General features: G+C 42.4%; 1 protein-coding gene across 30 annotated transcripts in view; it reads left to right on the forward strand.

Moving 5' to 3' along the window:
* The first annotated feature begins 579 nt into the window (after positions 1-579).
* The window catches only part of Mapkap1 (mitogen-activated protein kinase associated protein 1), a 218,188-nt gene continuing 193,202 nt past the window's right edge, over positions 580-25,565 (forward strand). For 6 of the 30 annotated variants that reach the window (NM_177345.4, NM_001362921.1, NM_001290626.1 and 3 more), the window contains exon 1: positions 660-1,063. The gene's annotated coding sequence lies outside the window, so the exon portion shown is untranslated. Of the gene's footprint in view, positions 1,064-8,860; positions 8,872-12,916; positions 13,075-13,983; positions 14,097-17,658; positions 17,667-23,326; positions 23,436-25,565 lie in introns of those variants that run through there. The other 24 variants (XM_006497978.4, XM_006497980.4, XM_030249995.1 and 21 more) reach the window with 15 other exon arrangements.

A 25,565-nucleotide genomic window follows, 5' to 3' on the forward strand; every position in this document is an offset into this window, starting at 1 on the left:
TCGTATTCAGCAGCAAACATTTCAGGCTGAAAACATTCTAGGCTTTGATTAGATTCAATGGAGGCTGAAAAATTCCAGGACTAGGTCTAGGTTAGCAGACTGAGATAGTAAGCCTCCAGACGACAATTACTACAGAACGACAGGAGAATAAGTTACAATTACAGTGTCCTACTGTGGCTGAGCACTCGATGGACATTTCATCTGTGCACCATGGCCACTTGTGAGAGTTTCTGTATTAACCATTGTCCACTGCAGTAAAAAAACAAAACAAAATAAAACAAAAAAATACCCAAACTTCTCTGATTAGGTGTGAGAGCGTCACTAATCTGGGTTTAGATAGTAATTTAAAAAGCAGTTTGATACTATGTCCATGTAGCAAATAATAGTTGCAGTGAACTCTTCTTTCTGATATGGCGGTTAAGATGAAGACTTTTCCCTGTAAAAGTAAGACGTAGCTTACAGAGATCCTTACACTTGAAGGTAAACAGAAGTTGGTTAACCTGCTCCAGAAACGGCCAAGGGCAGCACGCATGCGCAACCACCCACCAGTTCCCGCCCCTTGTCCCGCCCCCGGGAGGCAGCGACTTCTCGTTCCTGGCTCTGGGGCTTGCGCACTGCGTCCCCAGCCAAAGGCGTCTTGCAGATCGGGGACTTCCGGTACGCGGGGTACGGTTCCGGGTCGTGGCGCGGCTCTGGGTAACAGGGCTGCTGTTGCCGGCCGGCGGCGGCGGGGTCATGAGGGCGTGCCCGGGGCGCCAGGGCCGAGTGGGCCGGTAGGACTGCCGAGGACTTCGTAGGCGCTGGGTTCGGTGCAGGGGCCGGGAGGCGTGGGGGAGTCGGGACCTCCCTCAGGGACGTGTCCCGGGCGAGGCGGCCTGTAGTGTGGGAGCAGCTTCAGGTAAAGGTTGCCCCAGCCGTCGCCCCCTCGCCCGCGGGACCCTCCGACCTCTCAGCACCCCGCTGCCGTCGCTGCCCAGCGGCGCCCGTTGGGGCTGTGCTCGGTGGCCTGGGAACATCGGTTTCCTTGCTCTTCCTGAGCCTGACAGCTGGGTGTGTGACTTAGGTGAGGAGAGACTTTGGACCTGGTTGTGCGGGGGCGGGGGAGGGGGCAGTCCTTGGCTCTGGCGGTTTCGGGTCTCGGAACTCTGCAAGGTCCGGTGCCCAAGTTCCATCCTGTGAAATCAACTTTTCAAAGCATTGCCAGGGCAGTCCTGAAACGGTCCCACTGATTGTTTATATCCCGAGAGCGCTGCGGGGAACTTGGAGTCCGTTTTTCTGTTTATGGGAGTGACAAGGAATGGTGAAGTTGCGGGGGCCGTGGGGGGGGGGTTGGGAAGAAGAAAAGATTATAGTTTAAAGAAGTGTATAACTCAAGCCAGAAGCTCTAAGATGAAACAGGGACCTCACAATTTGTTACAGCTTCCAATGAATGACCGCAGTATTTGAAACTGTCACTGTTCCCAACTCTGTGCAAAGCACCATGTTTATTACAAACCCCCAAAGGGCCGAGTTCAAAACCTTCCCAGGTGTAAACAGGAACGTGTACAGACACATCAGTTGATGAGGTCGGCCTTCGCAGGACTCACAGAAAGGATGGGTCCCTATTGTGCACAACCACCAGGGCAGAAATAAAGTGCGTTACTCCTATGTTTAGGAGCCACCCAAGCTGCAGTGACAAATCTTGCTCAATGCTATTTGCCCCCATCTTTTTCAGTCACACCCCTTCAAGCTTACTGGACGCTAGGGAGGGGCATGCCAGGTGTCCCTTTCCTTTAAGCTTTGCTCATATCTGCCTTCTGCTACTAAATGTGAATAGTGCCTGCGACGCCTCTATAATCTTGTGGCTCTCTGCTAGTGTTTAACAGCTAACCTTTTAAAAGTCCCTGCTATGGGCCTTTCTTCTGGATAAGTAGGATCTCACATCATTTTTGATTTGTTCTCACATAAACTTTTTTTTTTCCTCACCCTGTCCTGCCTAGACACTTCCTATGTTTTGATTTCTATTGCTAATGCTTCCCATGGTCCAACTGATGGTGGTCTCACTCAGCCAATTAAGGACAATCCCAGCTTTGAATGAGTGATTCATTGACCCTCCCATTTTTAAGAATTATTTTAAATATGTATGTGTGTCCATGTGGGATTTGTTTGTGTACATGTGAGGGCAGTTGCCTACAGTGGTCAGAAGAGCCAAAGAGCGTGTCAGATCCCCTAGGACTGGAGCCGTTGGTGCTGTGAGCGGCACATTGTAGGTGCTGGGAACTGAACTTGGGTACTGCACAAGAGCAGTGCTGGTTCTTAATTGCTGAACCATTTCTCCATCCCCTGGGAATGATTTCTTCCGGAAAACCCTATAAGCGCCCCTTATTTACAGTCCCTTAGCAAGCATTCATTGTGCATGGATATAGGTCAGCCACTGCATGGCAGTTTAATAAGTAAGACTCAGTCATTGTGTACAGCCAGTTCTTACGGTGAGAGGGACACGTGTGAGAGTTTTTCTGTGATTCGGAAGTAGTATGCCGTGTCAGTTTTTGAGAGGTGACGCTTGGTGAAGGGAATGAGCATAATGTGAGGTAAATTGAGCTTCAGTTTTTCCTCATTTAATCATTTTAATTCAGGTTGGCCCAGAATAGTTACACAGCTGGTACGAGACAGAGCCTTCTTTCATACCAGGACATTCATGCAAATACATATTGAAGCAACTGTCAAAGAGGGAAAATAAAAATGTTGAAGTGGAGAGTGCAGACAGTCCTCTAAAGGTAGACAGAGCCTGTGCTGCAGGCCTGTCTTAGCAGCTTGGTAGGCTGAGGCAGCAGAGTACTTACACAGATTGCACGAGCCAGCCTGGGCAATGGTGAATGGCTCAGTGGTTAAGAGCATGGGCTGCTCTTCCAGAGATCCTTAGTTCACTTCCCAACACCTGTATGGCAGCTCATAACCATCTGTAACTCCAGTTCCAGGAGATCTGATGCCATGTTTTGGCCTCTCTGGATGCCAGGCAAACACGTGGTGTTTATACACAAAAAAGACCCATGTACATAAAGTAAAAAAAAAAACAAAAACAAAAACAAAAAAACTACATCTTAAAAAGAGAAAAAAAAAGCATATTACCTTCCATAGCATAAAAATGATAGGAGGGTGGACTGATGTGATAGTTTATGGAGCATAGATAGGCATGGTCTCTGGCTTTGTGTTTTGTGTGGCATGCCCCCCTCTCTAGATATGTGACCTTTGCTTAACTCTAGCCAGCATTTTCTTCATCTCAGGAATGGAGCACTATGCATTATTTAGTAAGCTGATCTGGATTAAAATCCAGGCCCCCCCTCCCCCAATGTGTTCAAGGCCAGCCTGGTCTACAGAGTGAGTTCCAGGACAGCCAGGGCTACACAGAGAAACCCTGTCTCAGAAGAAAAAGAAAGAAAGAAAGAAAGAGAGAGAGAGAGAGAGAGAGAGGGAGGGAGGGAGGGAGGGAGGCAGGCAGGCAGGCAGGCAGGCAGGCAGACAGGCAAGCAGGCAGACAGACCCTAGTAGAACCTGAGTCTCATGGCTTGAGCTTTCTGTGAAGCTTTTCAGATTGGGGATTTTCAAGTTAGTGACACTCATCTAGTAAAGTCTCTGAAAGTGCTCCAAAATTTAGAAAAAAATGAAATCTGAAAACAGTTCTGACCCCAAGTGTTTTGAAAAAGGAACTCTCAACCTGCAAGTTGACCTGTCAGGTCTGCCTAATAATAGCTGGAAGAGCTCTGGGATGTGGTGTTAGAGGGTGAGTCAGTTTCTAGTCCGAGTAAAACGAGTCATTGCAAATGTTTCTAAACTGTTGGAGATTTATTGGAAGTCAGTGTCCCATGAAGTCTTACTCAAATAAAATTACAAAAAGTTCCAGTCACATCACCAGGAAATTGCCATTTCTGCTTTCAGCGGGCATTTGAGAGGTAAACTGGAAGGGCTAGATTCCAAGAGCTCAAAGCCAGGCAAGTTTTGGTTTGTACTCTTTAAGTGGCCAGTTGTGAAGACTTGGACGGTGTGTGATTCGTTCAGCAGTTCCAGGCAAATGTTAGGCACTGAGATGCTACTGGGAATAAAGCCAAGTCCCCATTTTAAGGTCTTTGACATTCCAGTAGGGTAGAAGTGTCTTCAGATGAAGCAGTCATGTTCTGTATGCTGCGCTAGCATGCATAGAGCCCACAGGAGAGAATACCCATAATGCCACTCAGTGCTTCCAGTGCATCGTGACATTGCTCCAAAAGCTGTTTCACCCCTGTCCTTGCATGGGAAGGTGTGGGCATCATCCTGATGAGGGAACTAGGGCGTGGAGGGAGGGGAGAGGGTGTCATGGTTGCAGCTCAGTGGTAGAGTGAGTCCTATGCTCTACTGCCAGGAACCAAAAGCTAACAAAACAGAAAAAATTCGACTTTATATAGTTGGTGTTTTGAGCTAGAGCTGTGGTTCTCAACCTGTGGGTTATAACTCCGTTGGGACTCTTAACAGCCCTTTCACAGAGGTCACCTAAAACCATCTGCATATCAGACATTTATATTATGATTCATAACAGTAGCAGAATTGCAGTTATGAAGTAGCCATGGAAATAATTTTATGACTCGGGGTGGTCATCACATCACGAAGAACTGTATTAAAGGGTCTTAGCATTAGGAAGGCTGAGGGCCACTGAGCTGAAGGATTCTGCTGGCTTCTTCATCCCTGTATCATGTCGCTTATTCTTGCTGCGTGGAGGAGGACCTGGCAGAAATGCTACAAAGAACAGCTAGCTACATATGGGGGCTACAGTAATGTCACTGCTAGGCACAGTGAGGATTGGAGCTGGCCTCTGCGCTCAGTAGCTCAGGGTCAGCTGAGCTACTGTTTAAGGCAGTGGTTTTGTTTTTTGTTTTTCCTTTTTGGTGGGGATGTATTTTGCTTGTTGACTCATCTGAAGACTTTGGAAACTGTTCTAGTTCAGTGGATTTACAGGTTTCAGATTCAGAATCTTTTAGAAGTTGGTTATTCTGATGTTTAGGCCATACTGTTAAGGATGCAGGCCAGATGTCAGATTGTAGATGACAAGAAGTCTGTTACAGCTTCCCTACTGAAGGTGATTTGGCCTTGAGTTTTTAGATCCTTTGTTAGAAGTCAGTGCACCAAAGGAAGTGTCTGGTGGGATTACTGATCAGAAGTCTGGGCTGTTCTATTTTGCAGAGTGGCCAGTGTATGGTTTTCTCATTTCGTCAGGCTTAAATCCCAAAGGGGTGAGGTTTGGATGAGGGGACCTTGTGATACTTGGATTTGGTGCTTGTAGTACTGTAAACGGCATCAGCTTTATCTTCCTTTCTTCCTCGTCACAGTATTGTTTGTTCGATAATGTTGCAAACTATGTTCCTTCACCCTCATAATCTGTTTAGAGTAGTTGAGGTGACATAGGGAAACAGGCAGAACTTATTGAGATGAGAAAATGGGCAGCCAGAAAGCCACAGTTTTGGAGAAAGTGCCTTAGTCTGAGCGACTCACCTGCAGAATAGTATTTTGCTAAAGTCTTTTCAGGAATTGCTGGGCTTAAAGTCACACAGCAGGGCATTGGCAGACCCCAGTAGAGAATGTCTCAAATATCTGATGTTCTTTGTCTCTGCCTGACCAGGCCAAGTCCTGAATCTTCGTTATGGCTTCCAATGGAACTTGGTGGGCTGGTTCTCTGCTCACATGCACAGTGCTTTCTTGACTGTTTATATATAAGACTGAAAGGAGACAGAGTCACCAGGAGAGTAAGAGAAATGTGATCAGGAAGTTCCCAGCCCAGGAGTTTAATTTACTCTTATTTTAATCCCCTTCTTCCACCAGGTGAAAATTGAAGAAATATTGGTCTTTTAGATACTTGTTTTCATTCATACTCTACTGTATAAAGAAACTTCAGAACTTAAAAATGAAGGAAATAAATCCTGAGCAGTCATTTAGAACTTACTACCTCTACTTGGCAGCAGTCAGGGTACATCAGGGAAGTAGATTTTAGATGGAAAATACAAAATTTGAACTGAAAGTAGAAAATAGTTTTTAGAAATTAAAAGTGAGAAAACAGCAAGAAACCACTTAAAACAAACAAACACCAGCCAAACCTGAAACTTAGAGACAGTGTTAGAGATGGACTCCTGGGGCTATTGTGATTGCATGTGAGATAAATTGTTATGCCAGATTTACCCTTACATGTGTGTAATGCTAGGTCTATAATACCCCACAACAGAGCATGTTTTTATGAATATGCTTCTGTTATTGTACAGTTAAGTGGTCATAAGGTGTGTACAGCTTCAAAAAAGTGACAGTATTCAATTCTCTTCCCTTCTTGTGACCTTGTTTTAAGATTCTGTGCTGTAAGTAAGTACGGCTTCAGTAGGGTAATTGGTGGGAAATCATTTGAAGGAACGTGCTTCTTTTTAAACAGCATCTCTTTAATATAAGCTTTAGTTGCTGCCATGCTGGAGACCAAGGAACTGAGGTGTAGCTTGAGTACTGAAGTAATGTGGAGCAGAAACCAAGCTCACCTGGATTTATACTGGCTGGCTGTCGCTTTGTCACCTAGACAGTCTGTTAGCAGTACCAGCCTTCAATACTAGTGAGAGCTAAAAGAGACAGTACTTTTAGAGAGATGCAGGGTCTGGGATGCAAGGCTAACCCTTGAGAATAGTTATGAAAAATATGATTTTTATATCTGGATGCTGAAATTAGTCACCATAATTTTATTTATTTAGTTATTTTTATGTTTTTTTAAAAATTTTCTTCACAGTCCATGAAGGCTTTTTATTTATGCTTTACATTTAAAAAAGGAATCCCAGGATTTTCTCTTCTGTATGTTTTCATCTTGCCTCTTCATGGTTCATGATGCCAGCCAAGGTTGTCAGCACAATGAAACCAAACTGCTGTGATGGGAGCAGATTGTCTTGCCATTTCTCTAGGTCTTTGAGTTGAACATCAAATCTAGGGCCAGTCACTCCACCCTTGTTCAACCTTCCTGTGAGGTTCACAACCATCTTCCCAGCTCTGTGATCATCAGTGATCTCGAATTCATCAACGTAGCCGTGCTTTCAGCATTCACAGTTAAGAACTGAATGATGACTTTAGAACACAGCCTGATGAGGACCTGGCGTTTGCCTCTCTTCTCAGCATTGTTGATGTTCTTTTTTTCTGTTGTTGTTGGTTTTTTGAGACAGGGTTTCCCTGTGTAGTTCTGGCTGTCCTGGAACTCACTCTGTAGACCAGGCTGGCCTCGAACTCAGTAATTCGCCTTCCTCTGCCTCCCGAGTGCTGGGATTAAAGGCGTGTGCCACCACGGCCGGCTTTGTTGATGTTTTTAAAAGCAGCCACCAGAACATTCATTCTCACCATGTTGACTCCAAGGGAAGATGGCAGAAAGAGCAGTCACCATAATTTTGATTGTACTTTGTGAATTACTTAGTATCATGACTACTATGTACTATTGAGACAAATTTCAGTCTTTTTTTTTTTTTTTTGGAGTGGTTAAATAAATTGATCTGCAGAGTAACATTAGAAGCTTACACTAAAGCTGGGCATGGTGGTTCATGCGTTTAGTCCCAGCGCTTGGGAGGCAGAGGTAGGGAGATCTATATTTGCTTTATATTTGGATATTGGAACCAGCCCTTGTTGTGGGACTGTCATCTGCTTGAGCATTCTCCTTATTCATATACACTTAATTCTTACCAAAAGTTGTTTATTGTTATTTGTGAGTGATTGTAAGTATAACCTTATGATATGAAGTTTAAAGATTTGATGAAACTGTTTATTGCTGGTGAAAGTTGGTGGTGAGAGGGTCACCTGGTCATTACTTGTCTGACTGTAAGTTGGTAAAAATTTGGTAGAACTTCCGAAAAAACCTTGAGCAGTATTTATTTTAAGATTTATGATGGAGTTATGAATGCATTTAAGCTTGTAGCTTTAGTTTTAAAGGATTATAGATATAGAAAATGTTTATGTTCATTAATGTCTCCTACAGCTGGGCATGGTGGTCTACACCTATAATTCCATTGCTTGGGAAGCTGAGACAGGAGGATCATAGATTTGAGGCCAGCTTGAGTTATATAGTGAGACTTTCAAAACAAATCATGGAAGAATTGGCATTTGTTTTGGGTACTGGTGAGCATGTGTTGCCATCACCTGTTTAGTGGGGTGGGGATGGGCCTGTGACAGCTACGAGTCTTTACTTTCAGGTGGGGAGTGCATTCATGAAGTTAAAGTTGCTAGTGGATCAGTTGTGTTTTAAAAAAAAAAAAACCAAAATCGGCACTCAGGAGGCAGAGGCAGGCGGATTTCTGAGTTCGAGGCCAGCCTGGTCTACAGAGTGAGTTCCAGGACAGCCAGGGCTATACAGAGAAACCCTGTCTCGAAAAACCAAAATAAATAAATAAATAAAATAAAAAATAAAAAATAAAAAAAACAAAATCTAGGCCAACCACCAGCTGACAAGATGGCTGAGTGGGTAAGGACATTTGCCACCAAGTCTGATGAACTGGAATTTTATGTTCTGTTCTAGGACCCACATAATGGAAGGTGCACAGGGGTGTGGGGTGGGACACAGACAAGTATAAAAAGAGAAAGGTCAACTAAGGTATAGCATAGATTTTTGTTTATTTCCTTGCTTGTGATGTGCGTATGCCATGGTTCCTGGTGGAGGTGAGAGGATAGCTGTAGAGTCAGTCCTGGCCTCCCAGGAACCAAGCTCCAGCCATTAGGCCTGGCAGCAATCTCCCTATGCTGAGCCATCATCTTCCTAATGGCTCATGTTTGAGGGGCTCTAAACAAGAAGTGGTTCAGCTGCTCTGCTAGGAAAGGCAAGGGTGATATTGTAACAGTAAGAATTAAATAAAGGAGCTGGGTGTGGTAGCACACACCTTTAATCCCAGCACTTGGGAGCCAGAGGCAGGTGGATTTCTGAGTTCGAGGCCAGCCTGGTCTACAAGGTGAGTTCCAGGACAGCCAGGGCTACACAGAGAAACCCTGTCTCGAAAAGCCAAAAAAAAAAAAAAAAAAAAAAAAAAAAAAGAAAGAAATAAGGGGAAGGAAATATTTGGTTATAGTCTTACAGTTGCCTTGTCTGATTTTTTTCCATGGAGGATACCCTAGTTACAGAATTACAAGTTAGCTGTAGCTGTAAGTGACTGGTTGAGCTTAGATTCTGTTTTGCTGTAATGTAAGCAAGCACTTAGGAGAAATAGATCAGGTCGGTTTTGTTTATGTTTACAAGTCAGGCAAGGTGGGTGTCCCCTATGTGGCCTAGTTGACTTTCTCTGCTCAGGGTGGCTTCTGCCTTAATTTACTTTCAAAAGAGCAAATTCTATCGTTTTTATCAGTAAGAAAAAAATTGAAGACAAGTTCATTTTTAACTTTTTCTAGTGTCATTAAAAGCTATGAGTATTAAAGTGACATGATGAAATGTCACCTTAGACTCTTCCAGTCGTGTATTTCATAAGTGAAGTAGTATCAGCATGCACATTAAGCATTATGACCAGTTAGATAGTTCTTTAAACCGTGCATGGTAATTCTCATGTATGTTGTATAAAAACATGTGCAAAATTTAACAACCATGTAAGCATATTTAAATTAGGAAAATAGCAGACAACTTGTTTCCTTTGTAAACTGCTCTGTCCAAAGCATTCTGTGTATTATCAGAATGAAAAATGACAGCACTTTGTCATCTGCTCAAATTGATACTGCACTCTTCAGGATGACAGCTGAAAAGGCCCACAGGTGCCATATAAAGAGGTGACCATGTTGTCATATTTCATTTCGGCATCCCTCTGCAAAGCCATAATTACCTAATTAGGTTGTTAATTAGGAGATTAGCATTTCACTATATTGATAGAATGCTCTTTACTGGTGTGGGGCTAGATACAGATTTGTCTGCCCTAATTTATAATCTCTGCCTGTTTTGTACTTATTTATTTGCTTAAGATCCTTGTGTGGAGCAATTGAGTTTATCTGAGGAACAGTTTGTTTACAAGCTAATGAAGCTTTGATAACTCTGAGCTAAGGTATGAACAGAACTAAAGAATGGCCACAGCCCAAAGGAGATTATAAAAATTCTGAATTGATAGACATTCTGTTAGCATAGGCAAAAAACTACAACAAACAAACAAACAAAAATATAAAAATTCAGATTGTTGGAGTAAAGTCCAAAATGCAGAATGGGAGTTGAAATGTGACAGATGTGTGTGTCCTACACCAGACGAAGGGTCTTAGCTTTTACTGACTGATGCATCACTTTCATTTGTACCTGACTGTATGCAGTTCAGAAGCAGGCTTGCTCAATTACTTGAGAATGAATATATCCACTTCCTTAGTAACTTCTGTCTCTTGGTCTGTGCCGGGGACATTTTCTTACTGTTCTTTGGCCTGAGTTCTTCTGGAATTTGAAGTATTTCATAGTAACCTTATTTTGGTATTTGGATTATGCAGTGTGTCTCTTTTCAGGGCCTGGGGGCCTACTACTTCCCTTCTCAGTATAGTGCCTATAGTTTGGTATCACAGACGCCTTCCTTATCTTCCAATTCAGAGCCCCTTCTTCTAGGCCAGTGGTTCTCAACCTTTCAAGTGCTGTAACCACTTCATACAGTTCCTCGTGTAGTGGTGGCTCCCACATAAAATAATAATATAATAATAATAATTATTATTATTATTTTCAAGACTGGATTTCTCTGTGTAGCCCTGGCTGTCCTGGAACTCACTTTGTAGACCAGGCTGGCCTCGAACTCAGAAATCCGCCTGCCTCTGCCTCCCTAGTTGTGAGATTAAAGGCGTGCACCACCACTGCCCGGCCATAAAATTATTTTTATTGCTACTTCATAATTGTAATTTTGCAAATGTTATGAATCACCATTAAGTATCTGATATGCAAATGGTCTTAGGTGACCCCATGAAAGGGGTCGTTCAACCCTCAAAACCCACAGCTTGAGAAACAGTGCTCTAAGCATTAGGTTTTTTTTTCTTTCCATAAATGGTATTTCATTTATTAAATGCAAAAGAGGGACATTAAGCCACTTTCATTCATTTTCTCCCAAGCTCTCAAAACTCCTTTCCCTCATTAAAACAAAACCTAAAGAAAAAAAAAAACAACAAAACCCAAAAACCCACACTGAGAAACACATTTGTACAAAAACCACACAGTATCCAAGCCCCCGTCACAAAACTGGATGGGTGTTATTCCAGGAATGATACCTAACTGACAGTCATGGAAAGAGCTGTGTTGAACTTAGGGTCTATAGATTATCAACAATGTAAAAATTATTCCCACTTGCATCTCTCAAAACTAGAAAGTGATCACATTACAGACCTCAGGTTACAAAAAACCAGAGTCCTGTCCTTCTGCTAGGACTCCTGGGAGAAGGCAAGTGCTAAGCATTAGTTAATACTGCCTTTCCCTCCCTCCCTCCCTCCCTCCCTCCCTCCCTCCCTCCCTCCCTCTCTCTCTCTTTCTTTCTTTCTTTCCTTCTGCTAGGACTCCGGGGAGAAGGCAAGTGCTAAGCATTAGTTTATACTGCCTTCCCCTCCCTCCCTCCCTCCCTCCCTCCCTCCCTCCCTCCCTCCCTCCCTCCCTCCCTCCCTCCCTCCCTCCCTCTCTCTCTCTCTCTCTCTCTCTCTTTCTTTCTTTCTTTCTTTCTTTCTTTCTTTCTTTCAGAATATGTAGGATTTCTCTTTGTAGACCAGGGTGGCCTTGAACACACAGAGATCTACCTGCCTCTGTTGCCCAGATGTTGGATTAAACAGGATTTAAAAGGATGAAGAAGGCAGGTGACTAGGCAGAAAATTTTCAGAGAGAAGTTTTTGTTCAAGGTTGGATGAGAATATAGTTCAGTATGGGTAGAATAGAAAGCACAAAGGAAATGAGGCTGGGCTGCTTGCATAGGCAAGGTTACAGCATTTGAAGGAGTTTGAGAAGTCAGTGAAGACCTTAGGACAAGTTAGGAAGCAACTGTAGTAGCTTAGGTCAGCTCTCTGGCTTGGTTAGGTTATTGAAATAATGAGAAATGGATGACTTGGAGAGAGAAGAGCCAGAATGCACAGGATTGTCTTTAGGCTCCATGGAAAGGAAGGAGTGAAGGCTCCTGATTTGATAGTCCATTCTTTGTGATTTTATGTACATTTGAGAGTATTTGCAAAGCTTTCTGACCATTACCATTATCTGTTTAGAATGGTCAGACCCCAGTTTTTCTGCCCCCAGCTTCTGACATTTACTCTCCTACTTTGCATCTCTGTGGCTTTGCTTTCAGCCTTTTATAGAGATGGAATTGTAATCTGTGACCTTTCATATCTGAGTTCTTTTGCCTAGAAAAATGTTGAAACAGCTAAGATCGTATTCTGTTCCCCTTTCTGATCATGTAGTTCATCATGTGTATGTACCGCTTCTTGTTTATTCACTTACCCACTGGACTTTTTGGTTATTTCTTCCTTTGGCTACTATGCAACTTTGCACATTGGTGTTCAAACTTGTGTATGAACATGTATGTTCAGTTCTCTAGGGTGCATGTTGACCCTGCTGGCTCACATGCTGACCCTGTGAGGCTCTGTTCAGGTGTCTCCCAGAGTGGCTGAACTGTGCTTACCCTCCCAGCACATCTTTACCAAGCCCCGTTGGACAGTGATGGAGGTCAAGGAAGGTTCGTCATGTGTGCCGTGCCTCCCTCTCAAGGACTTCTGATCCAGTGGAGCTTCTGAGTTAGGGAAGAGAGGAAGGAACAGCTTAGAATTTGGGAATTTATACAGTATGCTTAGTACCGGCAGAGGTTCTGTGTGTGTGCATGCAAGTGTGGGTGTAGGCATGTGTCAGTCTGCTTGTCTGTCTCTTATTCTGCCTCTGTCTCAGTCTTTATTTCACTGTCTCTATCTCTTTCTTTGTGTCTCTAATACAGCTTCTGGGTTTTCTTTGTAGGGCTTCATGCTTGCGAGCCTACCTTTAACCTGTCGCTGTTTCTTGGGCTTTCTTGCCATACATACATCCTGGGCAAGCTCATTCACACCTATGGCTTCATCTGTTACACGTATGTTGATGTCTTCCAGATTTACACAGAGCTTTCTCCAGAACTACAGGTATGTCTCTTCTCAGCCCCCAATATAGTTTAGCTATATATATATATATATATCTCCCAAGTTGGTTTCAAACTGTGACCTTCCTGCCTCTGCCTCTAAAGAACTAGTATCCCAAATGTAAATTTGGGTCTTGCTAATCTCTTTGGGTAATCCATACTTGTTCATTGTGTCTGAAAATGATTCATTATCTGCACCCCACCCTACTCTCACTCCCACCTCCACCCCAGCCTGCCCACTGACCTTTTCCTACTTAAAATCTTTAAAACAAACAAACAAACAAACAAACAAACGAACAAACAAACCCATTTATTTGTATGTCACATACACAGAGGTCAGGCATCAGTTCTCCTTTGATTGTGTGGGTTCTGGGGAGTAGATTCAGGTAGTCAGTCTTGACAGCAAGTGTCTTTACCTGCTAAGCCGTTCTGCGGCCTTTGTTTCATTGTTGGTAGTGTAAAGGCCCCCTACATCCACTCAAGTCACCAAGCTCTCCCGCTCTTTATCTCTGGAATTTTTCTTGAATGTATGGAAACAACTGCTTCACTTGAGACTTCATCTTTTCTTCCATGGGCTGTTGTCGTAGCTTCACAAACAGCTTCTGTCCTGTCCACGGGTTAATCTTCTGTGTGACGCCATAGTCTCTCAAGTGCTAATCTAATCAGCAACTTTGAACTCCATGTAGTTTTAGTGATATTATGTGCTTTGCTGTTTGTAGCTTCAGTACCAGGCTGTATTGTAGGTTGCCACATGGCTTGTCCTCTGACCGTCCAACTTCTTTTTTTTCTTTGTAGATTAATCATAGACCAGGGAATAATAGCAACAGTTCTAGTAGGGATCCTTGTAGTGCCTGCTATGGGCCAGGCAGTGTGACAAGTACATTCTTACTTTGTGTTGCTTGTCCCCTTGCAGGACTACTGGGTACTTCTTGAATTGTGGCAGCCATGTCCCCAAAGTCTCTAGCTTGGCAGTTCTCTTCCCTCAAATCTCACATACCCTTGGCTTTTTCTGTCTTGCTGTAGATGGTAAGTAGGAAGCACCTCAGGGCTGGTTCTGTGCTAACTTGTTTACAGTTACAAGCCAGCATCTATCCTGCCTCATTCTCCCCTGTGCTTTGTTCCACAGTGCTTCTGCCTGCCATAGTACACAGGCTTTGTTTGCCTGGCTGACCTCATCAGAACCTGAGCTCCATGAAGGCAGGGTTGTGGGGGTAAAAGCACACAGTGCTCTGTGTCTAGAGGAGTGCCTGGCAGATGGCAGCATAGTCGCTGTCCAGAGCATAGTTGCTGAAATACCCATTTGGTACTTAGTGATTGTTATGGGTGGATTCATTACTTAGAGGTAGGGCCCTGCAGTGTAGTGGAAATATGAAGGAACAACTAACTTGGGATTCATTAGGAAGTTCCTGAAAGAATTTACCATTGAACCTGAATTTTGAATATGAGTAGGAGGCACCCAAGTAAAGAAGTCCGCTTGTGTGTGGAGAATGTTGGGTGTCTGTCTTTCTTATTTATTTGTTTGTTCTTTTTTTTTTTTTTTTTTTGAGGTAGTCTCTCACTGAACCTGGGGCTCACAGATTTCAGTTATACTGGCAAGCCAGCATGTAAATCCTGTAAATCTTCAAGATCCTGCCTTCCCAGTGCAAAGATGACAAGCATGCTCCAAGGTCCTCATTCTTGCATGGCTAGTATTTAAAGTACCTGATCACCCGAGCCATCTTCCCAGCCAGGCAGACAGGCTTTGTAGAATAAGGATGAGCAAATATAACTTGTGATTGCTGTTTGTTTTATAACGGTCTCCTGCAGTCTTAAGTGCTGAGAACTTGATTCGTGTTGGTGATGACCTTGGCCTGACTCTCTGGCACTCCTCTCCCAAGTGCATGATTGTGGGAGTACACCACCATGTCTTGTCTGTGCAGTGTGGAGAGCTAACTCAGTATTTTGTATGTCATAGTGAGCACTCACCAACTGATTGACATTCTCAGCCCTGGTTTTTTTTTTTTTTTTTTTTTTTTTTAAAAGACAGAGTCTCAATGTGTAGCTCTGGCTGTCCTGGAACTTTCTAAGTAGACCAGACTTGTCCTTTGAACTCAGAGAGATCTGCTTGCCTCTGCCTCCCTAGTGTTGGGATTAAAGACTCTCATGCCTGACTTGCAGTTTGTTTTTATAGCAGTGATTTGAGTTGTAGGTTTCAGATCTAGACCTATCAGAACACTCAGAACACATATGGCAGGAGGTGGTAAAAGGTACTGAAGTAAGCCACAGGATTTATTTAGAGAGTAGCAAGGTTTCAGATATGATTACAGATGTCTTTTAAGTCACATATTAAGGTTTCTTGGCTTCAGCTTTGCCGATACTGACATTTTGATGGTATATAGTTCTTTGTTGTGAGTGTTTCCTTGTGCACTGTGGAATGATTTGCAACATCCCTAGTGTTCATCCACATCAGTAGCACCCATTCCTAGGGTGACAACAAGAGATAGAGCCAAACATCGTCAAATGTCTGATACTGCTGACATTGTTGAGTCTTCAGCAAGTGATTTAAGGAGACAAACAGTCATATCTTCATAAAATATCTACCTTACTAAATCAAGAGTTCGCTCAAGCAGTTTGGAACAGACAGTCTCTTAGAAATGATATTTCTACAGCTAACTAATGAAGGCAGAAATAAAGTGCCTGTAAGACCACTTGGGCCTGGGATTCAGAGAAGAATTTGCAAGGGGTGAGATGTTTGTCTTGGATGGAAGAGAATGATTGGCTGAGTACATTTCAAACATTCCTCAGGACCAGAAGACACACAGTTTCCCTGAGAATTGCAGGAGGTGGAGAGGAGAAGGGCTAATGGAGAAACCAGGCTGTAGGGAGCCCCTTATGCTGTCTGTGGAGGCCTTTAGGCATACGAATGACAGTCATCTCAGACTTACAGTGTACAGCAGTACACACTTAGGACAGCCAGACAGGAGTCAAGGTCCAGCTGGGTTCCTTCCCAAGATCTCTCAAAAGGCTGAAAGAAAGGACGTAGTTGGTGATGAGCTTGTGAGCTTCTTAGGTTGTTAAAACAGGATGTGTTTGGTCCTCATGACTCAGGGCCCCTGTTGTGTTTAGCTAATGGCTGAGACATTTTCAGTGCCCTTGGTCCTTGTTGTGTGGTTCTGAAAATCAGCACTTGCTTCTTCGAGGCTCTTGGGAATCTCTTTGGTTTACCATTTCCCTCTTTACTTGGCTAGGAAGTCTTATTTGACAGAATGTCACCAAGGGATTGTACGTTCATACCTTTGTCATGTCCTTTTGTCTATAGCGTGTAAGGTCCTACCTATACTCAAGGAAAGGAGTAGTTATACATCAAAGAAGTGAATGATGTAGAGGCCAGACTCTGCACCTGCCTTAGAGTTCTGTCTCCCCCATAAACCTCTTGTTCCTTAAGGGCAGTGGTCAAGTGTGTTATTTCTTGATAGTCTGTCTCTGGTGCCTGACACATTGTAACATTCATCAAATGAATAAAGTCTATGAGTGAGTACTTGGTAGGCAAATGAGCAGTGCTTTCTGAGTAAGTCCTTAAACTAATGATTTCATATTCAGTCTAGTCACTTTGATATTGCTCGTATCTTCACTCTAGAGAAGACTATAAACATTTTTACCTGAGATCTTAAAGTAAAACCTCAAATTATTTATTTTTACAGCTGCCAATCAAGCCTATTATGTCAGAGAGACAACACCAAAAAATAATTTAGGGCTACATTGCAGGAAACTGGCAGATTTTTTATAACTGCTGAAATCATTGTCAGGCTTGGAGCTTTAAGAGTGGTGTGTTGTCTAAAGTTTTACTGCAACTGCTAGTTAATAAACATTATTTCAGGAACCTAAAAGTGCTGTTTTCTAACAAGGGAACTAACACTGTAGGGTGTGATTTCTGTATTATTGTTAACTTGGTGTTCAGTGCTTACATTCTCTGGACTTGTCATCAGGAACATCTTAGGCAGACCTTCAACTTGGAGTTGTCTATTGAGAAGAAATGACACTAAAGCCAGTTTTTTCCTCACCCTTGATAATCCTCACAGGAAACACCCTGTGTGTTCTGGGAAACTGAACCACACAAAAACAAGCATGGCATGTTTTTTTAGCCTATCAATTTTGGTAACTTTTTTTCTAAAGATTTATTATTTTAATTATGTTAATGTGTGTGTGGTGGGAGTATGTGCACAGGAGGGCTGATGCCTGAGGAGACCAGCATTGACTGGAGGATCCCTAGGAGCTGGAGATGTGTAGCACACATCTACTTGTGTGCTAGGAACAAAATTTGGGTTCTCTGGAAGAGCAGTCTGTGCTCTGAACCTCGGACAGCCACCTCTTCAGCCTGGTGGATGCGCGTTTGTTTTTGCTCTCGAGCCTTGAACCTGCAGTGTAGCTGAGGATGGCTTTGAACTTCTGGCCCTATTGCCTCTGCCTCCCAAACGGGGAGACTACAGGCCCGAGCCGTCGCACTTGGCTCTAGTGGTGTGTGTATATATTTTTCTTTTTAAAAAAGTATAGTTGTTTTGTTTTTGTTTTTTAATGAGTTATAAAAACAAGTTTCCTGGCCTGGTAGCAGTGACCTAGGTTTGATCCTAGCACTGGGGAGGCAGAGGCACAGTCATCTACAGAGTGAGTTCCAGGACAGCCAGGACTACACAGAGAAACCCTGTCTCCAAAATCCAAACCAAAACAAAAACACCCAAATTTCTTAGCACTGTGGATGCCGCCCAATGCTAGTGTTTGCCTAGCATGCACACACCACACACATACATTTGAAGATGGCTCAGTTGCCATGTAAGCATGAGATCTGCATTCAGATCACAAAACAGAACACAAAACCTGGGTACATGAGGTATACCTGTCATCCTAGCACTAGGGTGGATCCCTGAAGCTCATTGGCCAGACAGTCTAGCTGGATTGTTGTACTTTAGGTTCAGAGGCTCTGTCTCAGAATATAGAGAGTGCTTGAGGAAGACACTTAGTGTCCAGCTGTAGCCTTCTCAGAGACACGTTCACGCACCTGCACAGACACTGGTCTACACCTGCCCAAACAAGTATGTATAGCACACATAGTTTTTCTTTTATGGTGAATGGGAAGTAGTCCAAAGCCAGGCGTTTAGAGGCCAAGATTTTGAAATTGCATTCCCACTACATTTGATCAGTGTAAATCATAATGTGAGCCCAGATGCAAGGACAGGGCAGTGGATTTTAACTGATTGGCTTAATATGAGAAGTTGCAGAAAGATATCTGCCAAGGGCCCAGTAAGGTATTTAATTCCTATAAGGCTTTGTTTACAAAACAAAGATGTTAGTATATCCTAGTCTGGCTGTTAATAAGTACTACTCATGGGAAAAGCCGGCAGGATGCATCTACCACGATTCTTGTGTTTCTGCCTAAGTGAAGCCAAGTCATCCTTAAAATGCTGTCTCTCCCCTTCTGGGACAGTCTTGAAAGCACACAGCCATTGGGAGTTGGTGTGTGCGGAGCACTGAGTCCCTGTTGGGTCTGTGTGGAAGAGGGCATGTGCTGGCACTGTCAGCCTGGGGAGGGCCAGCACACTTGTAGATTTCTAGTCTTATTCTAAGATAGTGAATGAATCTCGTTCTAAAGAACGTACAAGCTTTTCTTTTCTGCAGCTGTTGTTGCTTTTATTATCTTCAAGTAGTTATACTCAAAGGGTAGGAATAAAAATGGGGGAGGGTAAGTAAACTCCAAATGCTGTCCTCACTGTCTCTGTACACTGAGCTTAGGCACAGTCATGGGGAGAAGGTCTAATCCCCAGAACAATTTTAAAAAGCCTTTTTTTGCTTGTCTGAAAAATAGATGAAGGCTTAGAGTTACATTGGAGAGCATTAGAGAAGGAAATTTAGAAGCAATAAACCACAGTTTATTTTATCAGTCTTTTAAATTATTTCCAAATTCCAGGAGGCATGAATTCTGAACTTTAACTGGATCAGAGAATATTGATCATCGTCAAAAGATAGTCCTTTTTGGTTTCTCTGAATGAAAAACTTCATATATAATGGAAGGGTTTTTTTGTTTTTTCCTTCTTCCCCCTAATTTGTGACCATTCTGCATCATGGTAGATAAACGAGACTGCTTTTGTTAGTCTGTGGTAAGAACTTCTGTATGGGAATAAGGTTATCATGCCTAATATTAACAGTGTCAAGTCGAGGTACAGTGTGGAAAGGTTAAAAAAAAAAAAAACCCTCACATCTGCTGTTACATGTTGTTAACTCCCTTAGCAGACGTTAAATCATTTCAAGTACAATAATAGTGTGGGAGGTAAATTAACTAACCATTAACAATCTTATAAATACACAATTAACATGCCAGCATTTATATGACACATTGATGGGGCAGCAGTAATTTTTGATTTGGAGTTTGCAGACCTTTGAGAAGCCTCGGGCTGTTGCTTATTCAGATAGGTTTTCATAGACTGCAGGTGAGGGCTGCTAGTCCACTGGAGAGCGGTGGGCGTGGCACTTGGAAAGGAAAGGAGCTGAGGGCTCTTGGTAAGCATGGGCTTGAACAGGCAGTTAGTTTTACTTGCAGGTCCTTAAGGAGTGGAAGGGTACAGGGAGGGCTCAGTGTTTAGGGTGAGTTATTTGAAGAAAGATAAAATACTACAGCTATGGATTTGTAGCGGAGGTTGCATTAATTAGTAAAATTTTCAAAAATGTCCTGGAGTAGGGTTGGAGGCATAGCTAGAGCAGAGTGCTTGCCAAGCATGCAGAAAGTTCCTGGGTTTGATCCCCAGCATTCCAGCCAATAAGCCAGGCAGAAGACAGATTTAGACCTAACTTGTTATGTGAAGTAAGAGCTCTGTGGTTTCTGGTTGAAAGCAAATGAGCTCTTACATTCCTGCTGTGTGGGACATTTCTGATGTTTGTTTACCTCCCTCCCTCCCTCCCTCCCTCCCTCCCTCCCTCCCTTCCTTCCTTCCTTCCTTCCTTCCTTCCTTCCTTCGCTTCCAAAAAATTCTTTTTCAGTAATTATTACAGGTTCTGCTTAGTTTTTTTTCTGTTGTAAAAAAAAAATTACAATAGCATTAGCAGAGTGTAGCTAAGGGTCTTGTTTATAGCTGAACACATTTGTGTCTTAAAGCTTTTATGAAGACCTAGGAAGAATTTCTCTCAGGCCTCAGAACCCAAATAGCACAGCAATGGCATGTTTACAGATGGTTTATGGTGTTTGTCACAATGGGTAGGGCCTGTGCTTGAGCAAGTTTTTTTTGTTTTGTTTTGGTTTGGTTTTTTAAGATTTATTTACTTTTATGAGTACACCATTGCTCTCTTCAGACCCTCCAGAAGAGGGCTTCGGATCCCATTACAGATGGTTGTGAGCCACTATGTGGTTGCTGGGAATTGAACTCAGAACCTCTGGAAGAGCAATCAGTGCTCTTAACCACTGAGCCATTTCTCCTGGCTCCTGAACAAGTTTCTTAACCATTTTTCCTGTGCCTTTTTTGTTTGATGCTGTTTGCTTGTTTGTTTTAGACACTCTGTAGCTGGCCTGGAACTTACTGTTGTAGACCAGGCTGACTTGGAACTCACAGAGATCCTCCTGCCTCTGCCTCTGAGTGCAGGGATTAAAGGCATGGGTTACTGTGTCTGATGATAGCAGCAGTCTTTAAAAGGTTGTTTTGATGGTTATATAAATTAATTCATGTAAAAAGGATAGAATAATTTTAGCGTTTGCAGTCACTTAAGGTTAGGTGCTGCTAGTTCTGTGGTCCAGCTATAGCAGGTGTACAGTTCTTTGGATGCACACTATTTTATCCTGAATTAATGCCCCTTGGCGTCTTTCCCCTACTCTGCATGTATGCTTCATCAAGCGTCATCTCATGCTTTTCTATAACCATTGCCAGTTAAAGCTTGGGAGCTTGTGTGTATGAAGTTCTTATTAAAGAGTATTCAGAACTGGGCATGGTTGCATATGCCCAGTTTTGAGACAGGAAATCCTTCTGGTTTGAGGCAAGCCTGGGCTACAGAATGAGATCCCAGTCTGAAATGATTTTTCAGAGTTGATATTCATCAGAATCTTCTAAAAATGATTGCCTTTTTAGACAATGTGCTGAGTTACCACATGCAGGTTCTGTGGTTATTCATGAATAGGTGTGAGGAGTTGTGTGTAGTATCCATATTATGCCAGGATCTTCTTTTAGTAGAGTAGTAGGAACTAAGCAGATATGTACTAAATATCTTTTTATAAGGAGACCAACTTCATATATGAAAATGACCTATTATCTTTAAAACTGGGAAAGGTAACACACACATGTAATCCTGGCGCGTTCAACTTAGGGCAGGAGGCTCTGCAGTGAAGGCCAAGCTGGTAGCAAGTCTGAAGCCAGCCTGGGCTATATGAGACCCTGTCTCAAAAGGAAGAAACAAAATCATTTTGGAATTGTTCTTACTCTGCATAAGTGTCCCTGCTACTTTTTTTTAAAAAGTAAACAAATAAGCTTTAAAGAAATATAAAACAACCACAATATTTTATAATTGAAATTGAGATAAAACTGGTTAATTTTGTTTCACTTAGTGTTTCCCAGATTTAATTTTCGTTAAAATTAAAATATATACAATATGAAATTTATCATTTTAATGACTTTTCAATATCAAGTTCAGTGGCATTATATATACTCACAGTGGTTTGCAGCCATTACTGCCGCCCATCAGGAATTTTCATCTTCTTAGACTGAACAGTACTGAACATCTGCCCAGTCCTCCTCCCTCCAGCCCCTGGCAACTACCAGTGTTCTTTGTGTCAGTAGGAAATGATGTGTGCTCTAGGTGGTTCCTGAGGGTACACGGACTGTGTGACTGGCACATTTCACTCAGTTATGTCCCTAGGCTTTGTCATCCATTGAAGCATCAGCATTTCCTGGGTTTTAAGGCTAAGGCTATAGCAATGCATGGGTCACATTTTGTTTATCCTCTACTGTATATGTTTATTTTTTTTAGTAATTTGTGTGTGTATATATATTTAGTAATATGGGTTTGTGTATGTAGATGTGGGCCCATGTGTGCTGAGGCCAGAGACATTAGGTGTCCTGTTCTGCTCTTCTTTCCTTATTCTGTTGCAGTGTGGCTGAAGCTTACTCTAGGCTGCTGACCAAGCTCCAATGATCCTCCTGTCTCTGTCCTCCATAGCACTAAAGCCACAAGTGTATGTAGTCATACCTATTTTTTAAAATTTATTTTATTTAATTTTATGTGCATTGGTGACTTGACTGCATGTAAGTCTGTATGAGGGTATCGGATCCCATGGAACAGGAGTTACAGATGGTTGTGAGCCACCATGTGGTTGCTGGGGTTTGAACTCAGGACCTCTGAAAGAGCAGCCAGTGCTCTTAACTGCTGAGCCATCTCTCTAGTCCTACCATACCTGATTTTTTATATAGGTGCTGGGAATTTGAACTTAGGTTCAAATCATGGTCCCTAATAGTGTTCCATTGCATGTATGTGTCAGGGCATATGCACAGTTGTTTGGATGTTTAGGTTATGTTTAGATTTTCAGTATATGTTCCAAACAATTCTGAGGTAACACTTATGCTCAGTTACTTCCTAGGGCAAGTTCTAGAGTGGATTTCAGAGAGAGTTTATGCTTATATTTTGATAAGCATTACCAAGTTTCCTTTGCAAGTACCCTCCTGTTGTAAATTAGAGTGTAATGTTTCAGGACTAATGTCAATACTAGTTCTTCAAAATCTTTTTGCTTTTTGTACAATTGAACAGGAAAAGTAACTTGATTTCATCTTCTGAACATCTGTTTTAGAAATCAAATATACCTTAGCTGCTTAGCTACTCTTAAAAGATTTTAAGCCGGGCAGTGGTGGCGCATGCCTCCAGCACTTGGGAGGCAGAGGCAGGCAGATTTCTGAGTTCGAGGCCAGCCTGGTCTACACAGAGAAACCCTGTCTCGAAAAACCAAAAAAAAAAAAAAAAAAAAAAAAAAGATATAAAAAAAACTGTTGTGGTTCTGAAAAGCAGTGTTGGCATAAGTTGACAGTGTCCCAAGGTGACAATTTTGAAGGGCACATTGGTGAGAAACTCTCTTTTCTATGTTAAGAGAATGTGATCCCTTCTCTACACACCTGACATGCTCAAAGGGCTTATCTTGACAGTAGAGTTGGATAGTCATTGGAAGTTGGGCAGTGACATGTATTGAGTGTCCTGCTTGGTGTAGCATTCTGTTGCCAGTGGGATGTGGTGCTAAGACTCTTGTCCTTATGGAATTGCAGGAACACCTCATAGGATCCCAGAAATGACACCCCCAATAACATGTTTCCTAGGGAAGTCCTGTGGAAGTTCCCTCAGCTGGTATGGACCAATTCACACAGATTCATCAGGGTATGGAGTTATGCTGTTTAGTAGACTGCCTGCTGGTGCTAGGGTGGGTTGAGGGCTTTAATAAAGGATGAAGTTGGGAAGCTGGTGTGGCCCCTCTGATGTTTGTAAGCTGCACTGGAGCAGATTCACTTTACTAGAAAAGAGTTTTGTTGTTGTTATAGTAACAACAACAACAACAACAACAACAACAACAATAATAATCTTTTGAGGGAATTTCAGTGTACTTTTTCTTTGCTCTTTGGGTGCCAGAACACTCAGTAAACATTTGGTTTTGTGAAAGAGCTAGGTGGAGTGAAGGCGAAAGGCACAGCCCTTTTGCCAGCAGGTAGCTTGCTGCCTTTCTTTCATGGAGGGAAGAGTGCTGCAGGAGAGCTTGCAAGTGGCCATTTGTGACTTGATAGATTAGCTTCTTTACAAGTGATTCCATGTTTGGTTCTCCCTCCATGGTTATAGAAAAGGCTTCATTTTTACAAATGGGATTTAAATGCTCACTTTAAATGTTATAATTATTTCATTGATAACATTGACATTTTACCATCTCAAAGATCAGTTATTTCATAGATGTGTGACACTTATTGCATGGTGTTGAAGGCATAGGAGATATGCATAAAGTTTTGTTCAGGCATGTGGTACTTAGCTTTGCACTTCCCACTAGCCTCTGTGAGGGAAGTTGTTCATGAACCAGATATAAAGGAAAGAGAGCAAATATTAATGTGATTATCTTGACGAGCAATGTGCTTCAATTAAGTTTCCTTTTAATATCAGTATCTTTAAGATCCACTAGATCAGCAGTTTTTAAAGTATGGGTCATGACTCCTTTGGGAAACCTCTTTTTACAAAAATATTTACATTACGATTCATAACAGTAGCAAAATTACAGTTATGAAGTAGCAACAAAAAGAATTTTATGGTTGGGGGGGTCATACAGCACGAGGAGCTGTATAAAAGGGTGGACTGTACTAGACAATGGTGGCAGGATGATGTGTTACCAGGCAAAATTTAAAAAAAAAATCAATTAGCTATCATGATTTATGTCATTAGATTTTCCCTTTCTAGAAGAAACAAATGACAAGAGTCTTTCATCTTTTATCCCTCTCTTTTCTTTTTCCTTATTGTTCTACTGGAAATCAAACCCAAGGCCTTGTACATGCTAGGCAAGTAGCCTACTATATCCCCAACCCCAGTGGTAGGTGTGTGTGTGTGTGTGTGTGTGTGTGTGTGTGTGTGCGCGTGTGTGCGCGTGTGTGCGCGTGTAGGTGCATATACCCATGTGCCATGTGTATGAGGTCGGATGAAGACATTATTCTGCTGTATAACTCTCTGCCTTACTTCCTTGAAATACGGAAGAATCTGGAGCTAGGCTAACAACTGGCAAGCCCCAGTAATCCTCTTGGGTCTTTCTACCATAGCTTTGGGGTTATAGTATAGGCAGTGCTTCTTCTGTGCCCAGATTTTTATTTTAAGATTTATTTAATTTTATGTTTACAAGTGTTTTGGCTGTATATATGTATGTGCACCAGGTCTGTGGTTGGTGTCTCTAGAGGTCAGAAAGTATCAGAGCTCCATGAATTGTAGTCACAGATGTTTGTGAGCCATGTGGGTGGTGAGAATCAAACCCAGGTCTTTTGGAAGAGTAGCCAGAGCTCTTCTCCAGCTCCCAACACTTAAATTTTTATCTGGGTTCTAGGGATTTAAAACTAGTTTCATCTCTAGGGTCTATATCCTAGCCACAGTGTGCATTATTTTCTGCTGAAAATTTTCAGCCAACTTAGAAAGTTCCATCTAGTCCTTGGAATAAACATCATTGCATGTAGTTTTAATAGGATCAAGGAAGCAGTTCTTATAATTATTTTTCTAAAATAAGAAATTAATCTTGAGGCAAGGCAATTATGATTACTGTATTTTATTTTAAAAACACAATATTATCTTAAATCAAAAGAAAGAAAAATGTTTATTAAGCATGGTTACTTTGATGATAAACTTTTGTAAAATCCCTAGCCACTCAGAAAGCTTCTGGCCCTTTAAACTGACAACCATGGCTGTAAACTGCCTGACCGTACCTTGCATACCCCATTCTTCCTCACAGCGTCATGAGCAGGCGCATGGAGTAAAGAAGAGCAAAGGAAAATG

The sequence above is a fragment of the Mus musculus genome, chromosome 2, assembly GCF_000001635.26.
Source record: "Mus musculus strain C57BL/6J chromosome 2, GRCm38.p6 C57BL/6J".
NCBI classification, from domain to species: Eukaryota; Metazoa; Chordata; class Mammalia; order Rodentia; family Muridae; genus Mus; species Mus musculus.